The sequence below is a fragment of the Somniosus microcephalus genome, unplaced genomic scaffold (assembly GCF_052327205.1).
Source record: "Somniosus microcephalus isolate GS21.2 unplaced genomic scaffold, FLI_Smic_1.0 unresolved_chr9, whole genome shotgun sequence".
Lineage (NCBI taxonomy): Eukaryota > Metazoa > Chordata > Chondrichthyes > Squaliformes > Somniosidae > Somniosus > Somniosus microcephalus.
The window spans coordinates 21352904-21375743 of record NW_028225187.1 but is presented as its reverse complement, the minus strand read 5'-3'; the positions used below and the strand labels follow the sequence as shown (position 1 = coordinate 21375743).

Below are 22840 nucleotides of genomic sequence, written 5' to 3'. Positions count from 1 at the left end.
GAATCTAATCGAGGGGTTCGGGGGTTTATATATAGAATAACAGATACCCGGGAGTGAGTTACAGGCTGGAATCTAATCGAGGGGTTCGGGGGTTTATATATAGAATAACAGATACCCGGGAGTGAGTTACAGACTGGAATCTAATCGAGGGGTTCGGGGGGTTTATATATAGAATAACAGATACCCGGGAGTGAGTTACAGGCTGGAATCTAATCGAGGGTTCGGGGGGGTTTATATATAGAATAACAGATACCCGGAGTGAGTTACAGGCTGGAATCTAATCGAGGGGTTCGGGGGGTTTATATATAGAATAACAGATACCCGGGAGTGAGTTACAGGCTGGAATCTAATCGAGGGTTCGGGGGGTTTATATATAGAGTAACAGATACCCGGGAGTGAGTTACAGGCTGGAATCTAATCGAGGGGTTTCGGGGGTTTATATATAGAATAACAGATACCCGGGAGTGAGTTACAGGCTGGAATCTAATCGAGGGGTTCGGGGGTTTATATATTGAATAACAGATACCCGCGAGTGAGTTACAGGCTGGAATCTAATCAAGGGGTTCAGGGGGTTATATATAGAATAACAGATACCCGGGAGTGAGTTACAGGCTGGAATCTAATCGAGTGGTTCGGGGGGTTTATATATAGATAACAGATACCCGGGAGTGAGTTACAGGCTGGAATCTAATCGAGGGGTTCGGGGGTTTATATATAGAATAACAGATACCCGGGAGTGAGTTACAGGCTGGAATCTAATCGAGGGGTTCGGGGGTTTATATATAGAATAACAGATACCCGGGAGTGAGTTACAGACTGGAATCTAATCGAGGGGTTCGGGCGGTTTATATATATATATAGAATAACAGATACCCGGGAGTGAGTTACAGGCTGGAATCTAATCGAGGGGTTCGGGGGTTTATATATAGAATAACAGATACCCGGGAGTGAGTTGCAGGCTGGAATCTAATCGAGGGGTTCGGGGGGTTTATATATAGAATAACAGATACCCGGGAGTGAGTTACAGGCTGGAATCTAATTGAGGGGTTCAGGGGGGGTTTATATAGAATAACAGATACCCGGGAGTGAGTTACAGGCTGGAATCTAATCGAGGGGTTCGGGGGGTTTATATATAGAATAACAGATACCCGGGAGTGAGTTACAGGCTGGAATCTAATCGAGGGGTTCGGGGGGGGTTTATATATAGAATAACGGATACCTGGGAGTGAGTTACAGGCTGGAATCTAATCGAGGGGTTCAGGGGGGGGTTTATATATAGAATAACAGATACCCGGGAGTGAGTTACAGGCTGGAATCTAATCGAGGGGTTCGGGGGGTTTATATATTGAATAACAGATACCCTGGAGTGAGTTACAGGCTGGAATCTAATCGAGGGGTCCGGGGGATTTATATATACAATAACAGATACCCGGGAGTGAATTACAGGCTGGAATCTAATCGAGGGGTTCGCTGGGGTTTATATATAGAATAACAGATACCCGGGAGTGAGTTACAGGCTTGAATCTAATCGAGGGGTTCGGGGGGTTTATATATAGAATAACAGATACCCGGGAGTGAGTTACAGGCTGGAATCTAATCGAGGGGTTCGGGGGGTTTATATATTGAATAACAGATACCCTGGAGTGAGTTACAGGCTGGAATCTAATCGAGGGGTCCGGGGGGTTTATATATAGAATAACAGATACCCGGGAGTGAGTTACAGGCTGGAATCTAATCGAGGGGTTCGGGGGGGTTTATATATAGAATAACAGATACCCGGGAGTGAGTTACAGGCTGGAATCTAATCGAGGGGTTCGGGGGGGTTTATATATAGAATAACAGATACCCAGGAGTGAGTTACAGGCTGGAATCTAATCGAGGGGTTCGGGGGTTAAAATATAGAATAACAGATACCCGGGAGTGAGTTACAGGCTGGAATCTAATCGAGGGGTTCGGGGGGTTTATATATAGAATAACAGATACCCGGGAGTGAGTTACAGGCTGGAATCTAATCGAGGGGTTCGGGGGGGGGGTTATATATAGAATAACAGATACCCGGAGTGAGTTACAGGCTGGAATCTAATCGAGGGGTTCGGGGGGTTTGTATATAGAATAACAGATACCCGGGAGTGAGTTACAGGCTGGAATCTAATCGAAGGGTTCGGGGGGTTTATATATAGAATAACAGATACCTGGGAGTGAGTTACAGGCTGGAATCTAATCGAGGGGTTCGGGGGGGGGGTTTATATATAGAATAACGGATACGTGGGAGTGAGTTACAGGCTGGAATCTAATCGAGGGGTTCAGGGGGTTTATATATAGAATAACAGATACCCGGGAGTGAGTTACAGGCTGGAATCTAATCGAGGGGTTCGGGGGGTTTATATATAGAATAACAGATACCCGGGAGTGAGTTACAGACTGGAATCTAATCGAGGGGTTCGGGGGGTTTATATATAGAATAACAGATACCCGGGAGTGAGTTACAGGCTGGAATCTAATCGAGGGGTTCGGTGGGGTTTATATATAGAATAACAGACACCCGGGAGTGAGTTACAGGCTGGAATCTAATCGAGGGGTTCGGGGGTTTATATATAGAATAACAGATACCCGGGAGTGAGTTACAGGCTGGAATCTAATCGAGGGGTTCGGGGGGTTTATATATAAAATAACAGATACCCGGGAGTGAGTTACAGGCTGGAATCTAATCGAGGGGTCCGGGGGGTTTATATATAGAATAACAGATACCGGGGAGTGAGTTACAGACTGGAATCTAATCGAGGGGTTCGGGGGGTTTATATATAGAATAACAGATACCCGGGAGTGAGTTACAGGCTGGAATCTAATCGAGGGGTTCGGGTGGTTTATATATAGAATAACAGATACGCGGGAGTGAGTTACAGGCTGGAATCTAATCGAGGGGTTCGGGGGGTTTATATATAGAATAACAGATACCCGGGAGTGAGTTACAGGCTGGAATCTAATCGAGGGGTTCGGGGGGGTTTATATATAGAATAACAGGTACCCGGGAGTGAGTTACAGGCTGGAATCTAATCGAGGGGTTCGGGGGGTTTATATATAGAATAACAGATACCCGGGAGTGAGTTACAGGCTGGAATCTAATCGAGGGGTTCGGGGGGGTTTATATATAGAATAACAGACTCCCGGGAGTGAGTTACAGGCTGGAATCTAATCGAGGTGTTCGGGGGTTTATATATAGAATAACAGATACCCGGGAGTGAGTTACAGACTGGAATCTAATCGAGGGGTTCGGGGGGTTTATATATAGAATAACAGATACCCGGGAGTGAGTTACAGGCTGGAATCTAATCGAGGGGTTCGGGGGGGTTTATATATAGAATAATAGATACCCGGGAGTGAGTTACAGGCTGGAATCTAATCGAGGGGTTCGGGGGTTTATATATAGAATAACAGATACCCGGGAGTGAGTTACAGGCTGGAATCTAATCGAGGGGTTCGGGGGGTTTATATATAGAGTAACAGATACCCGGGAGTGAGTTACAGGCTGGAATCTAATCGAGGGGTTTCGGGGGGTTTATATATAGAATAACAGATACCCAGGAGTGAGTTACAGGCTGGAATCTAATCGAGGGGTTCGGGGGGTTTATATATTGAATAACAGATACCCGGGAGTGAGTTACAGGCTGGAATCTAATCAAGGGGTTCAGGGGGTTATATATAGAATAACAGATACCCGGGAGTGAGTTACAGGCTGGAATCTAATCGAGTGGTTCGGGGGGTTTATATATAGAATAACAGATACCCGGGAGTGAGTTACAGGCTGGAATCTAATCGAGGGGTTCGGGGGTTTATATATAGAATAACAGATACCCGGGAGTGAGTTGCAGGCTGGAATCTAATCGAGGGGTTCGGGGGGTTTATATATAGAATAACAGATACCCGGGAGTGAGTTACAGACTGGAATCTAATCGAGGGGTTCGGGCGGTTTATATATAGAATAACAGATACCCGGGAGTGAGTTACAGGCTGGAATCTAATCGAGGGGTTCGGGGGGTTTATATATAGAATAACAGATACCCGGGAGTGAGTTACAGGCTGGAATCTAATCGAGGGGTTCGGGGGGTTTATATATAGAATAACAGATACCCGGGAGTGAGTTACAGGCTGGAATCTAATGGAGGGGTTCAGGGGGGGGGTTATATATAGAATAACAGATACCCGGGAGTGAGTTACAGGCTGGAATCTAATCGAGGGGTTCGGGGGGGGTTTATATATAGAATAACGGATACCTGGGAGTGAGTTACAGGCTGGAATCTAATCGAGGGGTTCAGGGGGGGGTTTATATATAGAATAACAGATACCCGGGAGTGAGTTACAGGCTGGAATCTAATCGAGGGGTTCGGGGGGTTTATATATTGAATAACAGATACCCTGGAGTGAGTTACAGGCTGGAATCTAATCGAGGGGTCCGGGGGGTTTATATATACAATAATAGATACCCGGGAGTGAATTACAGGCTGGAATCTAATCGAGGGGTTCGCTGGGGTTTATATATAGAATAACAGATACCCGGGAGTGAGTTACAGGCTGGAATCTAATCGAGGGGTTCGGGGGGGGTTTATATATAGAATAACGGATACCTGGGAGTGAGTTACAGGCTGGAATCTAATCGAGGGGTTCAGGGGGGGGTTTATATATAGAATAACAGATACCCGGGAGTGAGTTACAGGCTGGAATCTAATCGAGGGGTTCGGGGGGTTTATATATTGAATAACAGATACCCTGGAGTGAGTTACAGGCTGGAATCTAATCGAGGGGTCCGGGGGGTTAATATATACAATAACAGATACCCGGGAGTGAATTACAGGCTGGAATCTAATCGAGGGGTTCGCTGGGGTTTATATATAGAATAACAGATACCCGGGAGTGAGTTACAGGCTGGAATCTAATCGAGGGGTTCGGGGGGGGGTTTATATATAGAATAACAGATACCCGGGAGTTAGTTACAGGCTGGAATCTAATCGAGGGGTTCGGGGGGTTTATATATAGAATAACTGATACCCGGGAGTGAGTTACAGGCTGGAATCTAATCGAGGGGTTCGGGGGGGTTTATATATAGAATAACAGATACCCGGGAGTGAGTTACAGGCTGGAATCTAATCGAGGGGTTCGGGGGGTTTATATATAGAATAACAGATACCCGGGAGTGAGTTACAGGCTGGAATCTAATCGAGGGGTTCGGGGGGTTTATATATAGAATAACAGATACCGGGGAGTGAGTTACAGGCTGGAATCTAATCGAGATTAAAGTCCTAGTTGATTAATTGATTAATGTCCCAGTTTATTAATTGATTAATCTCAATTTATTAATTGTTTACAATCCCAGTTGATTAATTGATTAATCTCAATTTATTAATTGTTTACAATCCCAGTTGATTAATTGATTAATCTCAATTTATTAATTGTTTACAATCCCAGTTGATTAATTGATTAATCTCAATTTATTAATTGATTACAATCCCAGTGGATTAATTGATTAATCTCAATTTATTAATTGATTAAAGTCCCAGTTTATTAATTGATTAAAGCCCCAGTTTATTAACTGATTAATCGCAATTTATTTATTGATTAAAGTCCCAGTTGATTAATTGATTCATCTCAATTTATTAATTGTTAATGTCCCAGTTTATTAATTGATTAATCTCAATTGATTAATTGATTAAAACCCCTATTTATTAACTGTTTAAAATCCCAGTTGATTGAGTGATTTAAGTCTTCGTTTATTGATTGATCACAATTTATTAATTCATTAAAGTCCCCGTTTTTTAATTGATTGATCTCAAATTATTAACTGATTAAAATCTCAATTTTTTAATTGCTTAATCTCAATTTTTCATTGATTAAAATCCCTGTTTATTAATTGAGTAATCTCAATTGATTAATTGATTAAAACTCCTATTTATTAACTGTTAAAATCCCAGTTAATTGAGTGATTTAAGTCTCCATTTATTGATTGATCACAATTTATTAATTCATTAAAGTCCCCGTTTATTAATTGATTAATCTCAAATTATTAATTGATTAAAGTCTGAATTTTGTAATTACTTGATCTCAATTTATGACCTGATTAAAATCCCAGTTGATTAATTGATCAATCTCTATTTATTAATTCATTAAAGTCCCCGTTTATTGATTGATTAAAATCCCAATTTAGTAATTGATTAGTCTCAAATTATTAACTGATTGAAGTCTCAATTTCTTAATTGCTTAATCTCAATTTATTAATTGATTACAATCCCAGTTGATTGAGTCATTAAAGTCTCTATTGATTAATTGATTAAAGTCTCTATTTATTAATTGATTACAATCCCAGTTGATTATTAAAGTCTCTATTGATTAATTGATTAAAGTCTCTATTGATTAATTGATTAAAGTCTCTGTTGATTAATTGATTACAATCCCAGTTGATTAATTGATTAAAGGCTCTATTTATTAATTGATTACAATCCCAGTTGATTAATTGATTAAAGGCTCTATTTATTAATTGATTAAAGTCTCTATTTATTAATTGATTACAATCCCAGTTGATTAATTGATTAAAGTCTCTATTTATTAATTGATTAAAGTCTCTATTTATTAACTGATTACAATCCCAGTTGATTAATTGATTAAAGTCTCTATTTATTCATTGATTAAAGTCTCTATTTATTCATTGATTACAATCCCAGTTGATTAATTGATTAAAGTCTCTATTTATTCATTGATTAAAGTCTCTATTTATTAATTGATTACAATCCCAGTTGATTAATTGATTAAAGTCTCTATTTATTCATTGATTAAAGTCTCTATTTATTCATTGATTACAATCCCAGTTGATTAATTGATTAAAGTCTCTATTTATTCATTGATTAAAGTCTCTATTTATTAATTGATTAAAGTCTCTATTTATTAACTGATTACAATCCCAGTTGATTAATTGATTAAAGTCTCTATTTATTCATTGATTAAAGTCTCTATTTATTCATTGATTACAATCCCAGTTGATTAATTGATTAAAGTCTCTATTTATTCATTGATTAAAGTCTCTATTTATTCATTGATTACAATCCCAGTTGATTAATTGATTAAAGTCTCTATTTATTCATTGATTAAAGTCTCTATTTATTAATTGATTAAAGTCTCTATTTATTAACTGATTACAATCCCAGTTGATTAATTGATTAAAGTCTCTATTTATTCATTGATTAAAGTCTGTATTTATTCATTGATTACAATCCCAGTTGATTAATTGATTAAAGTCTCTATTTATTCATTGATTAAAGTCTCTATTTATTCATTGATTAAAGTCTCTATTTATTAATTGATTACAATCCCAGTTGATTAATTGATTAAAGTCTCTATTTATTCATTGATTAAAGTCTCTATTTATTCATTGATTACAATCCCAGTTGATTAATTGATTAAAGTCTCTATTTATTCATTGATTAAAGTCTCTATTTATTCATTGATTAAAGTCTCTATTTATTCATTGATTACAATCCCAGTTGATTAATTGATTAAAGTCTCTATTTATTCATTGATTAAAGTCTCTATTTATTCATTGATTAAAGTCTCTATTTATTAATTGATTACAATCCCAGTTGATTAATTGATTAAAGCCTCTATTTATTCATTGATTAAAGTCTCTATTAATTCATTGATTAAAGTCTCTATTTATTCATTGATTAAAGTCTCTATTTATTCATTGATTAAAGTCTCTATTTATTAATTGATTACAATCCAAGTTGATTAATTGATTAAAGCCTCTATTTATTCATTGATTAAAGTCTCTATTTATTCATTGATTAAAGTCTCTATTTATTCATTGATTACAATCCCAGTTGATTAATTGATTAAAGTCTCTATTTATTCATTGATTAAAGTCTCTATTTATTCATTGATTAAAGTCTCTATTTATTAACTGATTACAATCCCAGTTGATTAATTGATTAAAGTCTCTATTTATTCATTGATTAAAGTCTCTATTTATTAATTGATTACAATCCCAGTTGATTAATTGATTAAAGTCTCTATTTATTCATTGATTACAATCCCAGTTGATTAATTGATTAAAGTCTCTATTTATTCATTGATTAAAGTCTCTATTTATTCATTGATTAAAGTCTCTATTTATTAATTGATTACAATCCCAGTTGATTAATTGATTAAAGTCTCTATTTATTCATTGATTAAAGTCTCTATTTATTCATTGATTAAAGTCTCTATTGATTAATTGATTACAATCCCAGTTGATTAATTGATTAAAGTCTCTATTTATTCATTGATTAAAGTCTCTATTTATTAATTGATTAAAGTCTCTATTTATTCATTGATTAAAGTCTCTATTTATTCATTGATTACAATCCCAGTTGATTAATTGATTAAAGTCTCTATTTATTCATTGATTAAAGTCTCTATTTATTAATTGATTACAATCCCAGTTGATTAATTGATTAAAGCCTCTATTTATTCATTGATTAAAGTCTCTATTTATTCATTGATTACAATCCCAGTTGATTAATTGATTAAAGTCTCTATTTATTCATTGATTAAAGTCTCTATTTATTAATTGATTAAAGTCTCTATTGATTAATTGATTAAAGTCTCTATTAAGTGATTAAAGTCTCTATTTATTAATTGATTAATCTCAATTTATTAATTGATTACAATCCCACTTGATTAAAGTCTCTATTTATTCATTGATTAAAGTCTCTATTTATTCATTGATTCCAATCCCAGTTGATTAATTGATTAAAGTCTCTATTTATTCATTGATTAAAGTCTCTATTTATTCATTGATTAAAGTCTCTATTTATTCATTGATTACAATCCCAGTTGATTAATTGATTAAAGTCTCTATTTATTAATTGATTAAAGTCTCTATTGATTAATTGATTAAAGTCTCTATTAAGTGATTAAAGTCTCTATTTATTAATTGATTAATCTCAATTTATTAATTGATTACAATCCCACTTCATTAAAGTCTCTATTTATTCATTGATTAAAGTCTCTATTTATTCATTGATTCCAATCCCAGTTGATTAATTGATTAAAGTCTCTATTTATTCATTGATTAAAGTCTCTATTTATTCATTGATTAAAGTCTCTATTTATTCATTGATTACAATCCCAGTTGATTAATTGATTAAAGTCTCTATTTATTAATTGATTAAAGTCTCTATTGATTAATTGATTTAAGTCTCTATTAAGTGATTAAAGTCTCTATTTATTAATTGATTAATCTCAATTTATTAATTGATTACAATCCCACTTGATTAAAGTCTCTATTTATTCATTGATTAAAGTCTCTATTGATTATTTGATTCCAATCCCAGTTGATTAAGTGATTAAAGTCTCTCTATGAATTGATTAAAGTCTCTCTATGAATTGATTAAAGTCTCTCTATTATAATTGATTAAAGTCTCCCCCAGTGTCATTCACTGGCTCTGTCCCTGGCTCTCACCGCTCCGACCTCCTCCTCCCTCGCCGTCCAGCCGCAGACTGAGCCGCGCAGGCGCGGGCTGCCGACCCCACGCGGGGGGCGGGGCCAGGGGAGGAGGGGACGTGGCCGGACGCAACCATCTCCACACTGACCCATGGGGGGGACGCCACACACTTATACCCGCTTAGCAACCAGCCACAGACGTCAAACCAGGAAAAATACATCCCACTCCTATAGATAATTCCACATAATATCTGCAATCGGATCTGGGAGACACTTTTTCCCCCGAATTTACTTATTAATTATACACAACCCCCCCCCCCTACTCTGCTAATGGTGCAGCCCGCAGGCTCATTGCCTTCAGCGGCAGCGGGCCGGACCACTGCACTGAGCGGGGGGAGGACCGAGGTGTCGTTCTCTCTCCCCCCACTACCACCAAGAGAGTGGCGCAGCTACAAGGGCTAGCAGCATCCAGATGGGACGAATGGCCTCCAACTTCTGCAAATCACCCGAAAAATGGGTGGAAACCAGCCACAGACTGTCAGAATACATTTCTAACAAAGATATTGGAGAATTTACAGATTTATAACACAGATATTGGAGAATTTAGAGATTTATAACACAGATATTGGAGAATTTACAGATTTATAACACAGATATTGGAGAATTTACAGATTTATAACACAGATATTGGAGAATTTACAGATTTATAACACAGATATTGGAGAATTTACAGATTTATAACACAGATATTGGAGAATTTACAGATTACGTCCCAAAACGCCTCACAGCCAATGAAGTACTTTTCGAAGTGTTGTAATCACAGAATCACAGAATCTACAGTGCAGATAGAGGCCATTTCGGCCCATCGAGCCTGCACCGACACATATCCCACCCTATCCCCGTAACCCCACGTATTTAATCCCCTAACACTAAGGGTCAATTTATCATAGCCAAATCAACCTAACCTGCACACCTTGTAGGAATCGCGGCAGCCAATTTGCGCACAGCAAGCTCCCACAAGCAGCAATGCGGTAACGACCAGATCATCTATCTGTTCGTGATGTTGGTTGAGGGGTAAATATTGGGGCTCAGGACAACGGGGAGAACTCCTCCCTGCTCTTCTTCGAAATAGAGGCCGCGGGATCTTTCACGTCCGCCTGAGAGGGCGGACGGGGACTTCGGTTTAAGGTCTCGTCCCCGAAAGGCAGTTGCGAATCGATGGAAACAAGTGCATAAAAGATCCCGCGGCATTTTCTTAACGGAGTGCAGGGGAGCTCTCCCCGGTGTCCTGGGGGCCCAATGTTAGTCACTCAACCAACATCACGAAAAAAACCACACAATCTGGTCGTTAACAGCATTGCTGTTTGTGGGAGCTTGCTGTGCGCGAATTGGCTGCCGCGTCTCCCACATCACAACAGAGACCACGCTTCGAATAAAAAGCACTTCATTGGCTGTTAGGCGCTTTGGGACTTCCTGAGGTGGTGAAGGGCACTAGAAACATAGAAGATAGGAGCAGGAGTGGGCCATTCGGCCCCTCGAGCCCGCTCCGCCATTCAATGAGATCATGGCTGATCATCCAAATTCAGTACCCTGTCCCTGCCTTCTCCCCATATCCCTTGATCCCTTTAGCCTCAAGAAATATATCCAACTCCTTCTTGAATATATTTAATGAATTGGCCTCTACTGCCTTCTGTGGTAGAGAATTCCACAGGTTCACCATTCTCTGGGTGAAGAAATTCCTCCTCATCTCAGTCCTAAATGGCTTACCCCTTATCCTTAGACTGTGACCCCTGGTTCTGGACTCCCCCGCCATCGGAAACATCCTTCCTGCATCTAGTCTGTCCAGTCCTGTTAGAATTTTATAAGTTTCAATGAGATCCCCTCTCATTCTTCTAAACTCTAGTGAGTGTAAGCCCAATCGACCCAATCTCTCCTCATACGTCATTCCTGCCATCCCAGGTATCAGTCTGGTGAATCTTCACTGCACTCCCTCCATGGCAAGAACATCCTTCCTCAGATAAGGCAACCAAAACTGCACACAATACTCAAGGTGTGGCCTCACCAAGGCCCTGTACAACTGCAGTAAGACATCCTTGCTTCTGTACTCAAATCCTCTCGCTACGAAGGCCAACATACCATTTGCCTTCTTAACCGCCTGCTGCACCTACATGCTTACCTTCAGCGACTGGTGCACAAGGACACCCAGGTCTCGTTGCAATTCCCCTTCCCCGAGAAGGATATTTCAGATGAATACGTGGCTAGAGGAATGGTGCAATGGGGAGGGATTCAAGTTCCTGGGACATTGGAACCGGTTCTGGGGGAGGTGGGACCAGTTCAAACCGGACGGTGTGCACCTGGGCAGGGCCGGGACCGATGTCCTAGGTGGAGTGTTTGCTAGTGCTCTGGGGGAGCGTTTAAACTAAAATGGTAGGGGGTTTGGAACCTGAGCAGGGAGACGGAGGAAAGGGAAACAAGGATAAAAGCAAAAGATAGGAAGGAGAAAAACAAAAGTGGCAGTCAGAGAAATCAACGGTTTAAATCAAACGTGGCCACAGTAAATAATAATTCTAATAATTCAAAAAAAAACAAGCCTGAAGGCTTTGTGTCTTAATGCGAGGAGCATTTGTAATAAGGTGGATGAATTAGCTGCGCAAATAGAGGTAAACGAATATGATTTTATTGGGATTACGGAAACATGGCTCCAGGGTGGCCAAGGCTGGGAACTCAACATCCAGGGGTATTCGATATTCAGGAAAGATAGGCAAAAAGGAAAAGGAGGTGGGGTAGCATTGCTGGTTAAAGAGGGGATTAACAGAATTGTAATGAAGGATATTAGCTCTGATGATGTGGAATCTGTATGGGTAGAATTGAGAAATACCAAGGGGCAGAAAACATAAGTGGGAGTGGTATATAGACCTCCAAACAGTAAGGCAGAGGTTGGGGATGGCATTAAAAGGGAAATTAAAGAAGCGTGCAATAAGGGCACAGCAGACATCATGGGTGACTCTAATCTACATATCGATTGGGCTAACCAAATTGGTAACAATACTGTGGAGGAGGAATTCCTGGAGTGTTTACGGGATGGTTTCCTGGACCAATATGTCAAGGAACCAACCAGAGATCAGGCCATCTTAGACTGGGTATTATGTAATGAGAAAGGATTAATTAGCAATCTTGTTGTACGAGGCCCCTTGGGTCGGAGCGATCATAATATGATCGAATTCTTCATTAAGATGGAGAATGAAATAGTTGACTCAGAGACTAGGGTCCTAAATTTAAATAAAGGAAACTACGATGGTCTCAGGCGCGAGTTGGGTAGGATTGATTGGGGAATGTCACTCAAAGGGTTGACGGTGGATAGGCAATGGCAAACATTCAAAGACCACATGGATGAACTACAGAATTTGTTCATCCCAGTTTGGCATAAAAATAAAACAAAAAATGTGACTCAACCGTGGCTAACAAGGGAAATTAGGGATAGCATAAGATCCAAGGAGAGGACATATAAATTGGCCAGAAAAAGCAGTAAACCTAAGGATTGGGAGCAGTTTAGGATCCAACAAAGGAGGACAAAGGGATTAATTAAGAGGGGGAAAATAGATTATGAGAGTAAGCTTGCAGGCAACATAAAAACTGACTGTAAAAGCTTTTATAGACATGCGAAGAGAAAAATATTGGTGACGTCAAGCATAGGTCCCTTGCAGTCAGAATCAGGGGAATTTATAATGGGGAACAAAGAAATGGCACACCAATTAAATACATACTTTGGTTCTGTCTTCACAAAGGAGGACACAAATAACCTCCCAAAGATGTCGGGGAACATAGGGTCTAATGAAAGGGAGGAACTGATAGAAATCAGTATTTGTAGGGAAATGGTGTTAGGGAAATTGACGGGATTGAAGGCCGATAAATCCCCAGGGCCTGATAATCTACATCCTAGGGTACTTAAGGAAGTGGCCCTAGAAATAGTAGATGCATTGCTGGTCATCTTCCAAAATTCGATAGACCCTGCAACTGTACCCATGGATTGGAGGATAGCTAATGTTACCCCACTGTTCAAAAAGGGTGGTAGAGAGAAAACGGGGAATTACAGACCGGTAAGCCTGAACTCGGTAGTGGGGAAAATGCTAGAGTCCATTATAAAAGATGTAATAGCAGAGCACCTGGAAAAAAGTGACCGGATCGGACAAAGTCAACATGGCTTTACAAAAGGTAAATCGTGCTTGACTAATCTACTGGAATTTTTTGAGGATGTAACTGGTAAAATAGATAAGGGAGAACCAGTGGATGTGGTGTATTTGGATTTTCAAACGGCTTTCGATAAGGTCCCGCGTAAGAGATTAGCATGTAAAATTAAGGCACATAGGATTGGGGGCAAGGTATTGACTTGGATAGAGAACTGGTTGGCAGACAGAAAGCAAAGAGTTGGAATAAACGGGTCTTTCTCCGAGTGGCAGGCAGTGACTAGTGGGGTACCGCAGGGATCGGTTCTTGGACCCCAGCTATTCACAATATATATTAATGATCTGGACGAGGGAACTAGATGTAATATCTCTAAGTTTGCAGACGACACAAAGCTGGGTGGGCGTGTGTGCTGTGAGGAGGATGCCGAGAAACTCCAGGATGATTTGGACAGGTTGGGTGATTGGGCAGATGCATGGCAGATGCAATATAACGTGGATAAATGTGAGGTTATCCACTTTGGTGGCAAAAACAGGAAGGCAGGTTATTATCTGAATGGCAATTGATTGGGAGAAGGGGAAGTGCAACGAGACCTGGGTGTCCTTGTGCACCAGTCGCTGAAGGTAAGCATGCAGGTGCAGCAGGCGGTTAAGAAGGCAAATGGCATGTTGGCCTTCGTAGCGAGAGGGTTTGAGTACAGGAACAAGGATGTCTTGCTGCAGTTGTACAGGGCCTTGGTGAGACCACACCTTGAGTATTGTGTGCAGTTTTGGTCGCCTTATCTGAGGAAGGATGTTCTTGCCATGGAGGGGGAGCAGCGAAGATTCACCAGACTGATACCTGGGACAGCAGGAATGATGTATGAGGAGAGATTGGGTCGAATGGGCTTATACTCACTGGAGTTTAGAAGAATGAGAGGGGATCTCATCGAAACTTTAAAAATTCTAACAGGACTAGACAGACTAGATGCAGGAAGGATGTTCCCGATGGCGGGGGAGCCCAGAACCAGGGGTCACAGTCTAAGGATAAGGGGTAAGCCATTTAGGACTGAGATGAGGAGGAATTTCTTCACCCAGAGAGTGGTGAACCTGTGGAATTCTCGACCACAGAAGGCAGTTGAGGCCAATTCATTAAATATATTCAAGGAGTTGGATATATTTCTTAAGGCTAAAGTGATCAAGGGATATGGGGAGAAGGCAGGGACAGGGTACTGAATTTGGATGATCAGCCATGATCTCATTGAATGGCGGAGCAGGCTCGAGGGGCCGAATGGCCTACTCCTGCTCCTATCTTCTATGTTTCTATGTGCAGCGCTCCCTCAGTACTGGCACCGGGGAGTGTGGGCCTGGATTATGGGGCTCGAGTCCTAGAGTATATACATCTACCTCCGACAGTGCAGCGCTCCCTCAGTACTGGCACCGGGGAGTGTGGGCCTGGATTATGGGGCTCGAGTCGTGGAGTATATACATCCACCTCCGACAGTGCAGCACTCCCTCAGTACTGGCACTGGGGAGTGTGGGCCTGGATTATGGGGCTCGAGTCCTAGAGTATATACATCTACCTCCGACAGTGCAGCGCTCACTCAGTACTGGCACCGGGGAGTGTGGGCCTGGATTACGGGGCTCAAGTCCTAGAGGATATACATCTACCTCCGACAGTGCAGCGCTCCCTCAGTACTGGCACCGGGGAGTGTGGGCCTGGATTATGGGGCTCGAGTCCTAGAGTATATACATCTACCTCCGACAGTGCAGCGCTCCCTCAGTACTGGCACCGGGGAGTGTGGGCCTGGATTATGGAGCTCGAGTCCAAGAGTATATACATCTACCTCCGACAGTGCAGCGCTCCCTCAGTACTGGCACCGGGGAGTGTGGGCCTGGATTATGGGGCTCGAGTCCTAGAGTATATACATCTACCTCCGACAGTGCAGCACTCCCTCAGTACTGGCACCGGGGAGTGTGGGCCTGGATTATGGAGCTCGAGTCCTAGAGTATATACAACTACCTCCGACAGTGCAGCGCTCCCTCAGTACTGGCACCGGGGAGTGTGGGCCTGGATTATGGGGCTCGAGTCCAAGAGTATATACATCTACCTCCGACAGTGCAGCGCTCCCTCAGTGCTGGCACCGGGGAGTGTGGGCCTGGATTATGGGGCTCGAGTCCTAGAGTATATACATCTACCTCCGACAGTGCAGCGCTCCCTCAATACTGGCACCGGGGAGTGTGGGCCTGGATTATGGGGCTCGAGTCCTAGAGTATATGCATCTACCTCCGACAGTGCAGCGCTCCCTCAGTACTGGCACCGGGGAGTGTGGGCCTGGATTATGGGGCTCGAGTCGTGGAGTATATACATCCACCTCCGACAGTGCAGCACTCCCTCAGTACTGGCACTGGGGAGTGTGGGCCTGGATTATGGGGCTCGAGTCCTAGAGTATATACATCTACCTCCGACAGTGCAGCGCTCACTCAGTACTGGCACCGGGGAGTGTGGGCCTGGATTACGGGGCTCAAGTCCTAGAGCATATACATCTACCTCCGACAGTGCAGCGCTCCCTCAGTACTGGCACCGGGGAGTGTGGGCCTGGATTATGGGGCTCGAGTCCTAGAGTATATACATCTACCTCCGACAGTGCAGCGCTCCCTCAGTACTGGCACCGGGGAGTGTGGGCCTGGATTATGGAGCTCGAGTCCAAGAGTATATACATCTACCTCCGACAGTGCAGCGCTCCCTCAGTACTGGCACCGGGGAGTGTGGGCCTGGATTATGGGGCTCGAGTCCTAGAGTATATACATCTACCTCCGACAGTGCAGCACTCCCTCAGTACTGGCACCGGGGAGTGTGGGCCTGGATTATGGAGCTCGAGTCCTAGAGTATATACAACTACCTCCGACAGTGCAGCACTCCCTCAGTACTGGCACCGGGGAGTGTGGGACTGGATTATGGGGCTCGAGTCCAAGAGTATATACATCTACCTCCGACAGTGCAGCGCTCCCTCAGTGCTGGCACCGGGGAGTGTGGGCCTGGATTATGGGGCTCGAGTCCTAGAGTATATACATCTACCTCCGACAGTGCAGCGCTCCCTCAGTACTGGCACCGGGGAGTGTGGGCCTGGATTATGGGGCTCGAGTCCTAGAGTATATACATCTACCTCCGACAGTGCAGCGCTCCCTCAGTACTGGCACCGGGGAGTGTGGGCCTGGATTATGGGGCTCGAGTCCTAGAGTATATACATCTACCTCCGACAGTGCAGCACTCCCTCAGTACTGGCACCGGGGAGTGTGGGCCTGGATTATGGGGCTCGAGTCCTAGAGTATATACATCTACCTCCGACAGTGCAGCGCTCCCTCAGTACTGGCACCGGGGAGTGTGGGCCTGGATTATGGGGCTCGAGTCCTAGAGTGTATATACATCTACCTCCGACAGTGCAGCGCTCCCTCAGTACTGGCACCGGGGAGTGTGGGCCTGGATTATGGGGCTCGAGTCGTGGAGTATATACATCCACCTCCGACAGTGCAGCACTCCCTCAGTACTGGCACTGGGGAGTGTGGGCCTGGATTATGGGGCTCGAGTCCTAGAGTATATACATCTACCTCCGACAGTGCAGCGCTCACTCAGAACTGGCACCGGGGAGTGTGGGCCTGGATTACGGGGCTCAAGTCCTAGAGTATATACATCTACCACCGACAGTGCAGCGCTCCCTCAGTACTGGCACCGGGGAGTGTGGGCCTGGATTATGGGGCTCGAGTCCTAGAGTATATACATCTACCTCCGACAGTGCAGCGCTCCCTTAGTACTGGCACCGGGGAGTGTGGGCCTGGATTATGGGGCTCGAGTCCTAGAGTATATACATCTACCTCCGACAGTGCAGCGCTCCCTCAGTACTGGCACCGGGGAGTGTGGGCCTGGATTATGGAGCTCGAGTCCGAGAGTATATACATCTACCTCCGACAGTGCAGCGCTCCCTCAGTACTGGCACCGGGGAGTGTGGGCCTGGATTATGGGGCTCGAGTCCTAGAGTATATACATCTACCTCCGACAGTGCAGCGCTCCCTCAGTGCTGGCAGCGGGGAGTGTGGGCCTGGATTATGGGGCTCGAGTCCTAGAGTATATACATCTACCTCCGACAGTGCAGCGCTCCCTCAGTACGGGCACCGGGGAGTGTGGGCCTGGATTATGGGGCTCGAGTCCTAGAGTATATACATCTACCTCCGACAGTGCAGCGCTCCCTCAGTACTGGCACCGGGGAGTGTGGGCCTGGATTATGGGGCTCGAGTCCTAGAGTATATACATCTACCTCCGACAGTGCAGCGCTCCCTCAGTACTGGCACCGGGGAGTGTGGGCCTGGATTATCGAGCTCGAGTCCTAGAGTATATACATCTACCTCCGACAGTGCAGCGCTCCTTCAGTACTGGCACCGGGGAATGTGGGCCTGGATTATGGGGCTCGAGTCCTGGAGTATATCCATCTACCTCCGGCAGTGCAGCGCTCCCTCAGTACTGGCACCGGGGAGTGTGGGCCTGGATTATGGGGCTCGAGTCCTAGAGTATATACATCTACCTCCGACAGTGCAGCGCTCCCTCAGTACTGGCACCGCGGAGTATGGGCCTGGATTATGGAGCTCGAGTCCTAGACTATATATATCTACCTCCGACAGTGCAGCACTCCCTCAGTACTGGCACCGGGGAGTGTGGGCCTGGATTATGGTGCTCAAGTCCTAGAGTATATATATCTACCTCCGACAGTGCAGCGCTCCCTCAGTACTGGCACCGGGGAGGGTGGACCTGGATTATGGGACTCCAGTCCTAGAGTATATACATCTACCTCCGACAGTGCAGCACTCCCTCAGTACTGGCACCGGTGAGTGTGGGCCTGGATTATGGGGCTCCAGTCCTAGAGTATATACGTCTACCTCCGACAGTGCAGCGCTCCCTCAGTACTGGCACCGGGTGTGTGGGCCTGGATTATGGGGCTCGAGTCCTGGAGTATATCCATCTACCTCCGACAGTGCAGCGCTCCCTCAGTACTGGCACCGGGGAGTGTGGGCCTGGATTATGGGGCTCGAGTCCTAGAGTATATACATCTACCTCCGACAGTGCAGCGCTCCCTCAATACTGGCACCGCGGAGTATGGGCCTGGATTATGGAGCTCGAGTCCTAGACTATATATATCTACCTCCGACAGTGCAGCACTCCCTCAGTACTGGCACCGGGGAGTGTGGGCCTGGATTATGGGGCTCCAGTCCTAGAGTATATACATCTACCTCCGACAGTGCAGCGCTCCCTCAGTACTGGCACCGGGTGTGTGGGCCTGGATTATGTGGCTCGAGTCCTAGAGTATATACATCTACCTCCGACAGTGCAGCGTTCCCTCAGCACTGGCACCGGGGAGTGTGGGCCTAGATTATGGGGCTCGAGCCCTAGAGTATATACATCTACCTCCGACAGTGCAGCACTCCCTCAGTACTGGCACCGGGGAGTGTGGGCCAGGATTATGGGGCTCGAGTCCTAGAGTATATACATCTACCTCCGACAGTGCAGCGCTCCCTCAGTACTGGCACCGGGGAGTGTGGGCCTGGATTATGGGGCTCGAGTCCTAGAGTATATACATCTACCTCCGACAGTGCAGCGCTCCCTCAGTACGCGGAGTGTGGGCCTGGATTATGGGGCTCGAGTCCTAGAGTATATACATCTACCTCCGACAGTGCAGCGCTCCCTCAGTACTAGCACCGGGGAGTGTGGGCCTGGATTATGAGGCTCGAGACCTAGAGTACATACATCTACCTCCGACAGTGCAGCGCTCCCTCAGTACTGGCACCGGGGAGTGTGGGCCTGGATTATGGGGCTCGAGTCCTAGAGTATATACATCTACCTCCGACAGTGCAGCGCTCCCTCAGTACTGGCACCGGGGAGTGTGGGCCTGGATTATCGAGCTCGAGTCCCAGAGTATACACATCTACCTCCGACAGGGCAGCACTCCCTCAGTACTGGCACCGGGGAGTGTGGGCCTGGATTATGGGGCTCGAGTCCTAGAGTATATACATCTACCTCCGACAGTGCAGCGCTCCCTCAGTACTGGCACCGGAGAGTGTGAGCCTGGATTATGGGGCTCGAGTCCTAGAGTATATACATCTACCTCCGACAGTGCAGCGCTCCCTCAGTACTGGCACCGGGGAGTGTGGGCCTGGATTATGGGGCTCGAGTCCTAGAGTATATACATCTACCTCCCACAGTGCAGCGCTCCCTCAGTACTGGCACCGGGGAGTGTGGGCCTGGATTATGGGGCTCGAGTCCTAGAGTTTATACATCTACCTCCGACAGTGCAGCGCTCCCTCAGTACTGGCACCGGGGAGTGTGGGCCTGGATTATGGGGCTCGAGTCCTAGAGTATATACATCTACCTCCGACAGTGCAGCGCTCCCTCAGTACTGGCACCGGGGAGTGTGGGCCTGGATTATGGGGCTCGAGTCCCAGAGTATATACATCTACCTCCGACAGTGCAGCGCTCCCTCAGTACTGGCACCGGGGAGTGTGGGCCTGGATTATGGAGCTCGAGTCCTAGAGTATATACATCTACCTCCGACAGTGCAGCGCTCCCTCAGTACTGGCACTGGGGAGTGTGGGCCTGGATTATGGGGCTCAAGTCCTAGAGAAAAAAATCTACCTCCGACAGTGCAGCGCTCCCTCAGTACTGGCACCGGGGAGGGTGGGCCTGGATTATGGGGCTCCAGTCCCAGAGTATATACATCTACCTCCGGCAGTGCAGCACTCCCCCAGTACTGGCACCGGGGAGTGTGGTCCTGGATTATGGGGCTCCAGTCCTGGAGTATATACATCTACCTCCGACAGTGCAGCGCTCCCTCAGTACTGGCACCGGGGAGTGTGGGCCTAGATTATGGGGCTCAAGTCCTAGAGTATATACATCTACCTCCGACAGTGCAGCACTCCCTCAGTACTGGCACCGGGGAGTGTGGGCCTGGATTATGGGGCTCGAGTCCTAGAGTATATACATCTACCTCCGACAGTGCAGCGCTCCCTCAGTACTGGCACCGGGGAGTGTGGGCCTGGATTATGGAGCTCAAGCCCTAGAGTATACACATCTACCTCCGACAGTGCAGCACTCCCTCAGTACTGGCACCGGGGAGTGTGGGCCTGGATTATGGGGCTCGAGTCCTAGAGTATACACATCTACCTCCGACAGTGCAGTGCTCCCTCAGTACTGGCACCGGGGAGTGTGGGCCTGGATTATGGGGCTCGAGTCGTAGAGTATATACATCTACCTCCGACAGTGCAGCGCTCCCTCAGTACTGGCACTGGGGAGTGTGCGCCTGGATTATGGGGCTCTAGTCCTAGAGTATATATATCTACCTCCGACAGTGCAGCGCTCCCTCAGTACTGGCACCGGGGAGTGTGGGCCTGGATTATGGAGCTCAAGTACTAGAGTATATACATCTACCTCCGACAGTGCAGCGCTCCCTCAGTACTGGCACCGGGGAGTGTGGGCCTGGGTTATGGGACAAAAATCCCAGAGAGCGGGGCAGTGGGATTAGTTTGGGATTGATATGGGGCTATGAGGAGAGAACTTTATTCTGTATCTAACCCGTGCTGTACCTGCCCTGGGAGTGTTTGATGGGACAGTGTAGAGGGAGCTTTACTCTGTATCTAACCCTGTGCTGTACCTGCCCTGGGAGTGTTTGATGGGACAGTGTAGAGGGAGCTTTACTCTGTATCTAACCCCGTGCTGTACCTGCCCTGGGAGTGTTTGATGGGACAGTGTAGAGGGAGCTTTACTCTGTATCTAACCCGTGCTGTACCTGCCCTGGGAGTGTTTGATGGGACAGTGTAGAGGGAGCTTTACCCTGAATCTAACCCGTGCTGTACCTGCCCTGAGAGTGTTTGATGGGACAGTGTAGAGGGAGCTTTACTCTGTATCTAACCCGTGCTGTGCCTGCCCTGGGAGTGTTTGATGGGACAGTGTAGAGGGAGTTTTACAAATCCCTCCCTGGCCCTCGCCCCCTCCCTATCTCTGTAAACTTCTCCAGCCCCTACAATTCTCATCCTCCTGTTCAAATCCCTCCATGGCCCTCGCCCCCCTCCCTATCTCTGTAACCTCCTCCAGCCCCTACAATTCTCATCCTCCTCTTCAAATCCCTCCATGGCCCTCGCCCCCTCCCTATCTCTGTAACCTCCTCCAGCCCCTACAATTCTCATCCTCCTGTTCAAATCCCTCCATGGCCCCTCGCCCCCTCACTATCTCTGTAACCTCCTCCAGCCCCTACAATTCTCATCCTCCTGTTCAAATCCCTCCATGGCCCTCGCCCCCTCCCTATCTCTGTAACATCCTCCAGCCCTACAATTCTCATCCTCCTGTTCAAATCCCTCCATGGCCCCTCGCCCCCTCCCTATCTCTGTAACCTCCTCCAGCCCCTACAATTCTCATCCTCCTGTTCAAATCCCTCCATGGCCCCTCGCCCTCTCCCTATCTCTGTAACCTCCTCCAGTCCCTACAATTCTCATCCTCCTGTTCAAATCCCTCAGTGGCCCTCACCCCCTCCCTATCTCTGTAACCTCCTCCAGCCCCTACAATTCTCATCCTCCTGTTCAAATCCCTCCATGGCCCCTCGCCCCCTCCCTATCTCTGTAACCTCCTCCAGCCCTACAATTCTCATCCTCCAGTTCAAATCCCTCCATGGCCCCTCGCCCCCTCACTATCTCTGTAACCTCCTCCAGCCCCTACAATTCTCATCCTCCTGTTCAAATCCCTCCATGGCCCCTCACCTCCTCCCTATCTCTGTAACCTCCTCCAGCCACTACAATTCTCATCCTCCTGTTCAAATCCCTCCATGGCCCTCGCCCCCTCCCTATCTCTGTAACCTCCTCCAGCCACTACAATTCTCATCCTACTGTTCAAATCCCTCCATGGCCCTTGCCCCCTCCCTATCCCTATAACCTCCTCCAGCCCCTACAATTCTCATCCTCCAGTTCAAATCCCTCCATGGCCCCTCGCCCACTCACTATCTCTGTAACCTCCTCCAGCCCCTACAATTCTCATCCTCCTGTTCAAATCCCTCCATGGCCCTCGCCCCCTCCCTATCTCTGTAACCTCCTCCAGCCCTACAATTCTCATCCTCCTGTTCAAATCCCTCCATGGCCCCTCGCCCCCTCACTATCTCTGTAACCTCCTCCAGCCCCGACAATT

The 22840-nt window shown here is 45.8% G+C and overlaps 2 protein-coding genes across 3 annotated transcripts in view; both read right to left on the bottom strand.

Annotated features, from left to right (window-relative positions):
- Positions 1-9559, bottom strand: part of LOC147084902 (putative N-acetyltransferase 14) — a 33128-nt gene extending 23569 nt beyond the window's left edge. The window contains exon 1 of one of the 2 annotated variants that reach the window (XM_085979613.1): positions 9485-9559. The gene's annotated coding sequence lies outside the window, so the exon portion shown is untranslated. The remainder of the gene's footprint in view (positions 1-9484) is intronic. The other variant, XM_085979614.1, reaches the window with a different exon arrangement.
- Positions 1-22840, bottom strand: part of LOC147084901 (cytohesin-2) — a 552369-nt gene that overhangs the window by 375719 nt on the left and 153810 nt on the right. The window lies entirely within an intron of this gene.